The sequence below is a fragment of the Dromaius novaehollandiae genome, chromosome 1 (assembly GCF_036370855.1).
Source record: "Dromaius novaehollandiae isolate bDroNov1 chromosome 1, bDroNov1.hap1, whole genome shotgun sequence".
Lineage (NCBI taxonomy): Eukaryota > Metazoa > Chordata > Aves > Casuariiformes > Dromaiidae > Dromaius > Dromaius novaehollandiae.
Window position 1 is genome coordinate 34,883,665 of NC_088098.1, and position 7,489 is coordinate 34,891,153.

Here is a 7,489-nt window from a genome sequence, read left to right on the forward strand (position 1 = left end):
ATCTCTACCATAATGTCTCTTACATTTTTAACTGGAAAACTCAATTTTCACTCTGTCTGAAGGCTCCAAAGGGGGCTTTATTCTTTCTATCACTCCCATGCTAACAGAAGTTCTTGAGCAATTGGGCTGTTGCTGAGTATTCATTTTCCATGAGTATCTTCTGATCCATACTAAAAGTATGACCCAGCACAGTAATATTTCCTTTTTAGCATTGTACCTTTTTAGTAAGCTTGTAGCTGCCAGAGCTAAGATTCCTGTTGTCGTAACTACTTGCCTTCTCCAGGTGGTTTATGTAGGATGGAAGCTGGTCACAGAGAAAAGTGCATATTGCCATTAAATCCCAGTGGATTTTAAATCCTCCTGACCTCTATGCCCATTGTTGTTTGAGAGCACCAATCGACCACATCTCACCACTTTTCTCAGCTTTTCTATTTTTTCTCAAAACCTTCATATCTGAGTGCCTTACACACAAAAAAAGGCAGAGTTTATAGTCTGTTGTTATCTATCTGGAACTGGAGACAGTTGTGGGATGGATGAGAGGACTGTGGCGTTCTTTTCTGTAATGCTGGGCTGAATTATTGTCCATTCTCTGCTCCCACCCTGCCCCTTCTTCTCTGTAAATCCTGCTTGGGACCCTTTCCATTCTGTGGAATATCTGTTGGGAATGGCTATTTGAGGAAAAAGAGAAGGAAAATTAATGAGAGGTTAATCTTTGTTGTTATAAAAGAAGAGAAACAGTTGCATTTAAGCAGTTTTCATCTGGAATCCTAGCATTTCCATCTGCTCATTATGTTTGTGAGACCGCATGAAGAATATTGTATTAAATAAATTCCCAGGAACATATAGAAAAAAATGGAGGAGCTGTAGCAAAAAAGGGTTAGTGTACGACAGTGATTTATTTATGAAGAAAGATTAACAGCTAAACTCAGGAGCCCAGCCGAAGGGAAATAATTGGAAAGGTTCTCAAAGGACCCTGTGGGAACTGGCTCAAACCTCAGACTGTAAAAATTCTTATTCATTTTTATTTAGTCCTCAGTCAAGAAAAGCTCCAGTTAAAAATTAAACAGGGGGAAAGTGTCTAAAAATATTTTCCAGATATGAATATCAAGCAAGGCTTGATATAGCTAATGTGAGCAGTGGGCTTTGGTGGCAAATAGATGGAAAGCAGAAGAACTGTACACAGGTAGATGACTTCTCCTGGGAAGTTTTAGTGGCTACCTCTGAGTTAGAAAAAGAAAATGGTCAGGATCTGTTCTTTGCACCTGAAGACAAGTGACTTGGACTGGTTTGTGTCTGAATGGCTAAACTCTCTTCCACCTGCCTCAGCCACATCAGAAAGCTGCCCTTGAGCAGCCAACCTTGAGCGCCTCCAAGAACGAGAGGAAAGCACTGGCCTCACGGCCCGGGCATCTTCTGCAATGGTGCTTGTTGGCACAGGCCAAAGCATGCCAGGGTGCACACAAGGATGCGCTGGGTAGATGACGATATGCCTCTGCTTGAGCCCCTGTTCTGGCCCTGGTTAGTTTGCAAATATAGATATAAACTATATCAGAATCACATCCTGTCAGCCACATGGCATCATACACTGGCAACAGGGTGACCCTTCTGTTTAGGAAAATAGGAAGAATACTACTAAGCACATAATATGAATTATAAGAATATATAGAATATATGTCTAATATACCAGCACAGAATATGTCTTCAGTGAAGCCATTAAGGAAATACCCCCACCCATACCTCCCTGTTATCACAGACAAATAATCTCAAAAAACAAAGATGAGGGAGTGCACAATAATCTTTAAAACATATACCAATACCCTTTTCTTTGACGGACTCGAAAGGCAAAGAATTCTCTTCTTCTGAGGCTTCTTTCAATTTTGAGTTTATTAACTAGATTTTGGTGACACCAGAAATATAGAGATTACACCGTTACAAAACAACAAAGCTCTGTAAATTACAAACATAATTTAACAGAGTTTTGGTTTCTCCTGCAAAAATGCAGACTTTTGCAATTCACAAACTACTACTCATCCAAACCATTAATTGTGACAGGATAGTGGAGAAACAATCAAAACAAAATATTAACATGGTCATTATAGATATTCAAACTTTCATTACAAACAGCACTGTGGGATTTCAGGAATTTCATAGGAAGGCTGGTCTTTGATTTTGTTTTGTTTTGTTTTGTTTTCTGGTTGTCCGTAGACTTTCCATTAATGGAACACATTGGGATAATGTAGTCTTTTTCATAAGCCACCAAGATATAGAGTCTTTTAGCAACAGCACTGCCAAGTGCTATCTTCTACAAAACACTGTTAAAGAAGGTTTTATCTGTTGCTGGAGAATTATATAAAAGTTCTGGATTTCTCTCATGAGAGATACAAACCGGTAAGCATGACACAGAGTGTGGTGCATGAATGTAATATATTCTAACAGAACTTTCTTACGGATACATCTAATTATAAAAAGAATTCTATCTTTTCAAAGCCTGTAGCAGCAGCCATTCTATCCAGAATGTTTTTTGTGTTTGGGTTGCTTTGTCTTCCATAGACACAGAGAAAGAAAAGAAACACATAACACTAGGGTTTTGAAAGCACTGCAACAATGTAGTTAAGTTGAAGCAACCCTCATTCTGTAAGGGGAAAGATGTGCCAGATGCTGCAAACATTTTGTGGTGTTAGGAAAGAAGGGAAAAGAGATTACTCTTTCTGCTACTATTTTTTTTGGGGTGGGGGTGGGGGTGTTAAACTTGCAATGCCAAAGAAGGCATTTTTCAATTTACTTTTTTAAAAATAAATCCATTATGCCTTTGAATAGCAAATCCAAAGAACACTACCTTCAAAAATATAGGTAAGGGCTTGTCAGAGCATATTTAGTATCCTGGCAATCTTGAGACTAGAAACTTACTGCTTTTAAAAAGAAAACCAAACCTTTCTATAAAAAACAAGTTTCCAAGATCTTAGGCAAGATGACAAGAAAACTCTCAGCAGTGCACCTAATCGTAACACACTAACAGCAAAACCACCGCCAGGAATACTCACTCAGTCTTACTTAAAATCCATAGGCCCCTGAATTAAGTTCTTCTCTCATGTCTGATCAAAAGAGGTAATGCTATTGTGTGTCAAACACACTATACTCAGCATTTTGGTGCAGTACACTGATGCTGCTGTGAGATGCTGACAAAGCCTTCTAAACAGCTGGAGGAAATTTAGGATGGAGGCATTAATATCAAGGAACAAGATAGGTGGCCTTGCACTATGCATTGCATTAGGTCCTGAAAGTCTTAGTAGCCTGGGCATGCGAAGAGCACAATCATACACATTAAGAGGTTGATTAAATCCAATAATATTTGATCACCTGCTATTTGACACTGTCATTCTAGCTTCTATTTTAAATTCCATGTGCCTTGAGGGAATGTTGAAACAGTTTCTGTCTCATGTTTCTTGTGGACAAATGAATGAGGAGATGCTGAGAGACTATACAAAGCTATAAAAACAAGAACCAGTAGCCAAGACACAAAAAAATCACTGCTGAATGTTTTCATAAAGGGATTTCACTATACAGGACAAGCTCTATGACAATACTTAACATGCTTGCTTTTTATCTACTTTTTAGAAACTGATCTTTTTAAGGAGGATTTTATGGTATCTACTTCAAAGCATTTGCTCTGCATACTGCATCAACGGTTCATCAGTTTTTTGTTAATGAAAAGGCTGTGTCAGTTTTTAGATTCTTGTAGCCTTTATTAGGGACCAGTCCTGTGTCAGAATTTTAAATTAAATGCAAAGAGCTTGTCTTGTTTCCTCCTGCTCTGATAATGTTCAGCATGCTTTCCAAGCACAGTTCAACATTATTGTGAAGGTTATGGTTTATATGGGCAGATTTCCAAGTCAAACCATCATATCTGTCCTCAACCCTTAAGTATTCAGAAAGCCTCTGAAAGACTCATTTCAGGCAATGAGTAAGCACAGTGTAATACAAAGTTCCTATAATAGCCCCCAACTTTTTTTTTTTTTTTTTAATATTCACATATGAGTCAAGCTCTTCTAGTTCAGTACTTAATAGAACCTGTGAGACAAATATATCTCATTCATGGCCTTCTTGACATCTTCTGCAATTCATTGTATAGGAAAAAACAGTATCTGTGGAATTACCACTTTCTGCCTTATCTATAGAAATGTCATCCAGTGAAGAGATTTCACATGAGAAACTCTGGTAAGTCACAATTTTAATTTACCTACAATCAATTTACAACGCCTTTCCACTATCCACCACTCTCCATATGTTGGCATCTCTTTATGGGAACCCTGGACCTTCAGAACCACCACCTTCTAGTGCCAGGCCATGATAGTGATAGCTGTCAGCTTCTGGGCCCCATGCTTCCAAGAAGCTCCTTCCAGTGAGGATGACTCACTGTTGTTCAGAATTTGCACTTGCACTTTGCACCTGAAAAGTCAGCTAGGCTGGGGTGCTGCTGTCCATACTTTCCCTTCTTCATAAGTATCGCTGTGGAAATGTTTCCTCTGTGGCATCCTGAAAAATCAAAGGGAGCAAAGTGAAACCCTTCCGTCTGAAGAGAAATGTGAGTTTAAATGTCTCTCTGCTACTCCTGTCTCCTGCTGTGCTAGATACTTTCATGCTCTGAGGGCTCCCAGGTGATGCTCCTGAACAGCCATCTCGCAGGCCTGCTTTTGGAGCTTGGCAGAGTATTGGGGAGCAGTGAATTCCCAAATGAATTTGAGATTGAGAGATCCTCCCTATCCTGGTCAGATTCAAAGATCATCCTTTTTTAGTCTTATCGAGTTCATTGTTTAGAATAACAAAATAATTAGGCTTATTCCCTGTAACAGTTGTATCCCAGTGACTTTAAGGTGGGAAGCTCTGACAGTTCACTTTAAGAAAAGCTGCTTGCTAGTTTTGTCTCAAGCTTAGCTACAACAGTTCCAACTTTTGCCAGCTGAAACTGGGAGCTGTCTGGTGTCCCTCGAAAAGGGGGACAACACTGTTATCTGTCACAGGACAACACCAAGAAATGTAGCAAGTCTTCTCAGCTAATTCTAGAGACTGGCATTAATATAACCCTTAAGTATAAATGGGACCTGCCAGAATGTTCTGAAAATTGTTTTCAGAGTGGGACTTCAAACATCCATTTAAAACATGAAGATTTATGTTTGTTGACTTTTGATTAAGTGGAAATCTTGCTACTGTGTGTCAAGACACACAGTAGCAAGAGACAGCATGAATGAGCTCTCCTTGTTCATTGTGACTATTTGCTTTGGGGGCTTCAGATTTTTTTTCCGCTGAATGCAGCAATATTAAGTTCAAATTTAGAAATAGATTTTTCCCCACGGACAGCAGACTAATAACTTCTTTAGTGTCATGTCAGATTATACTCTAAGAGTCATGAATTATCATGGCAGTGATAATACAGTGCATTAAGAGATAAAATCATAGAGTTGTCAAAGTATGTTTTCCTTCTACTGTACATTCTCAGCTTCTGGTGCAGAATTTAAAGTGAAATATGATGGATAGAAAGCCAGTCCCCAAAGCTGATCTAAGATTTCAAAGTGTTTCTCCAACTACGATTTAAAACCTTCATGACAGTAATTTTTGACTGAATCTCCTGGCCTTATAGTCATCTGCTTTTTAATGTCTAACAATCTCTTCTTGCACATATGTGCTGTAAATTTTTAAATCTACAGAACTGCTCATTTATTTATATATTTTTCACTCTGATAAAATGACTTTCAGGAGTATAATCCTTCTTGTATTTAAGTTAAAAGTTTTGCCATTGCTTTCATAGGATCAAGGATTTACTTTAGCTCCCACTCTCTAAATGCATGAATAGCAGTATGGAGTAAAGAGGAGGAAGGAAAACCAAGCAGATGAGAACCTTAAATTCAGCTTTGCTATGGAGATGAACAAATCATTTAGTCCCAAACACTGAAAAGGATCCTCTAATTTATATTTCTCAGTGTTTGACTGTCTAGCTTTAGAAAACTGGTCCTACTTAACAAAAGCAGCCAATAGTCATAACTTCGAAAATCAAAGCTGGGCGCACAAAATGGCTTTCATAATCAGGATAGTTCTAAGTATCTGACCCACAGTATCTCTGTTCCTCAGTTTACCTCTTTACAAACTAGACAGGGTATTTCCTTACTGAAATGACAAAAAAGTAAGGAAATGTAAGATACCATACAGGAATTCAGTGTTTAAAGTACCGATTGCAGAAAAGCTTGAAAATTCCAGAATCAGGCTTGCTGAATATGGTATTACATTTGTATCCCAGCTATTCTTTTCAGAACAGACCGGGAGACTAAAACACTCCAGTTTCAAACAAATACATAGTTAATCTGAAACTAGGTGTTTAATGTGAAAAAAAAAATCTTAAAGCACTGTTTCAAATTTATCTCTGTGTAACACTGTTAAAGACTTCAGTGATAAATACTTTGAGTTTTTTAAATTAGTATGAATCTGTGTCCCCTCTCATGTCTCCCTTGTATAGGTCATGTGCATTTTCAGCCTGCCACATAACGGAGTTATTTTATTATTTGTCAGTTCAGGCTGGAGAAAGAATGCCATTCTTTGAGCTTAATTCATACAAGATCTGATAACAACTATTTCAAGACTCTATGTTTATATGCTTTGTAGCTGACTTTAAAATCATAAAAGCTGCATTTACATGTCTCTTCCTTTTTATACATATGACTTGACACATTAATATAGGTAGCATTTCCAGAAATGGAGAAGAGGGGGTGAACCACTCTAGGGCAGAGAGAGAATCCATGCTTCTGTGCTTCTGTGTGTTGGAGTTTTGTGTGTGTGTGTGTGTGTGTGTGTGTGCGTGTGTGTGTAAGGGTTGGGTCTTTTTCACCTTAGACAAAAATGAAATTTTGCATATTGATATATTTGCTATATATCGGTGTTTCAAAGCATACATACCAAAAAACATGGACTACTGTTTTCAAGGGCATACTTGCGCTGCAGCCAACTTCTCAGGAACAGGACAGATTAGCTCAGACAGAGTTCCCTGCTGCTGCATCTGGACTGGCACATCGTTTAATGTAAGATCAGGTATTTCGACACTGCACTCTGGTTTGGAGTACAGAAACACCCAGTTACTTACTTGCAAACAGAACGATCCTCTAATCTTTGCATCAGTACCTATTCCTTCAGCCTCTCCTTTACTCTGTGTGCCAGTATTCAAAAGGGGAAGCAAGACATCCCTAATGACCTGCAGTTCAGTTAATGTGACATTGGTCCAAAGCAGAAAGGAAGAACTGAAAACAGTTTAAAAAATTAAAAAGTGGGCCTATGAAAACGCAAGAGTGTAATCAAAATGAGTTTTATTTTTTGAAAATAAACATTGTCAAACAAACTCGATTTAATTCGGTGATGAAAATTTGTATTAGCTGATCAGGGACAGCATGTCGAAATAAATGTTTGACATTTTGTTAAAAAAAATAGTGCTACAAAATACCATGGCACA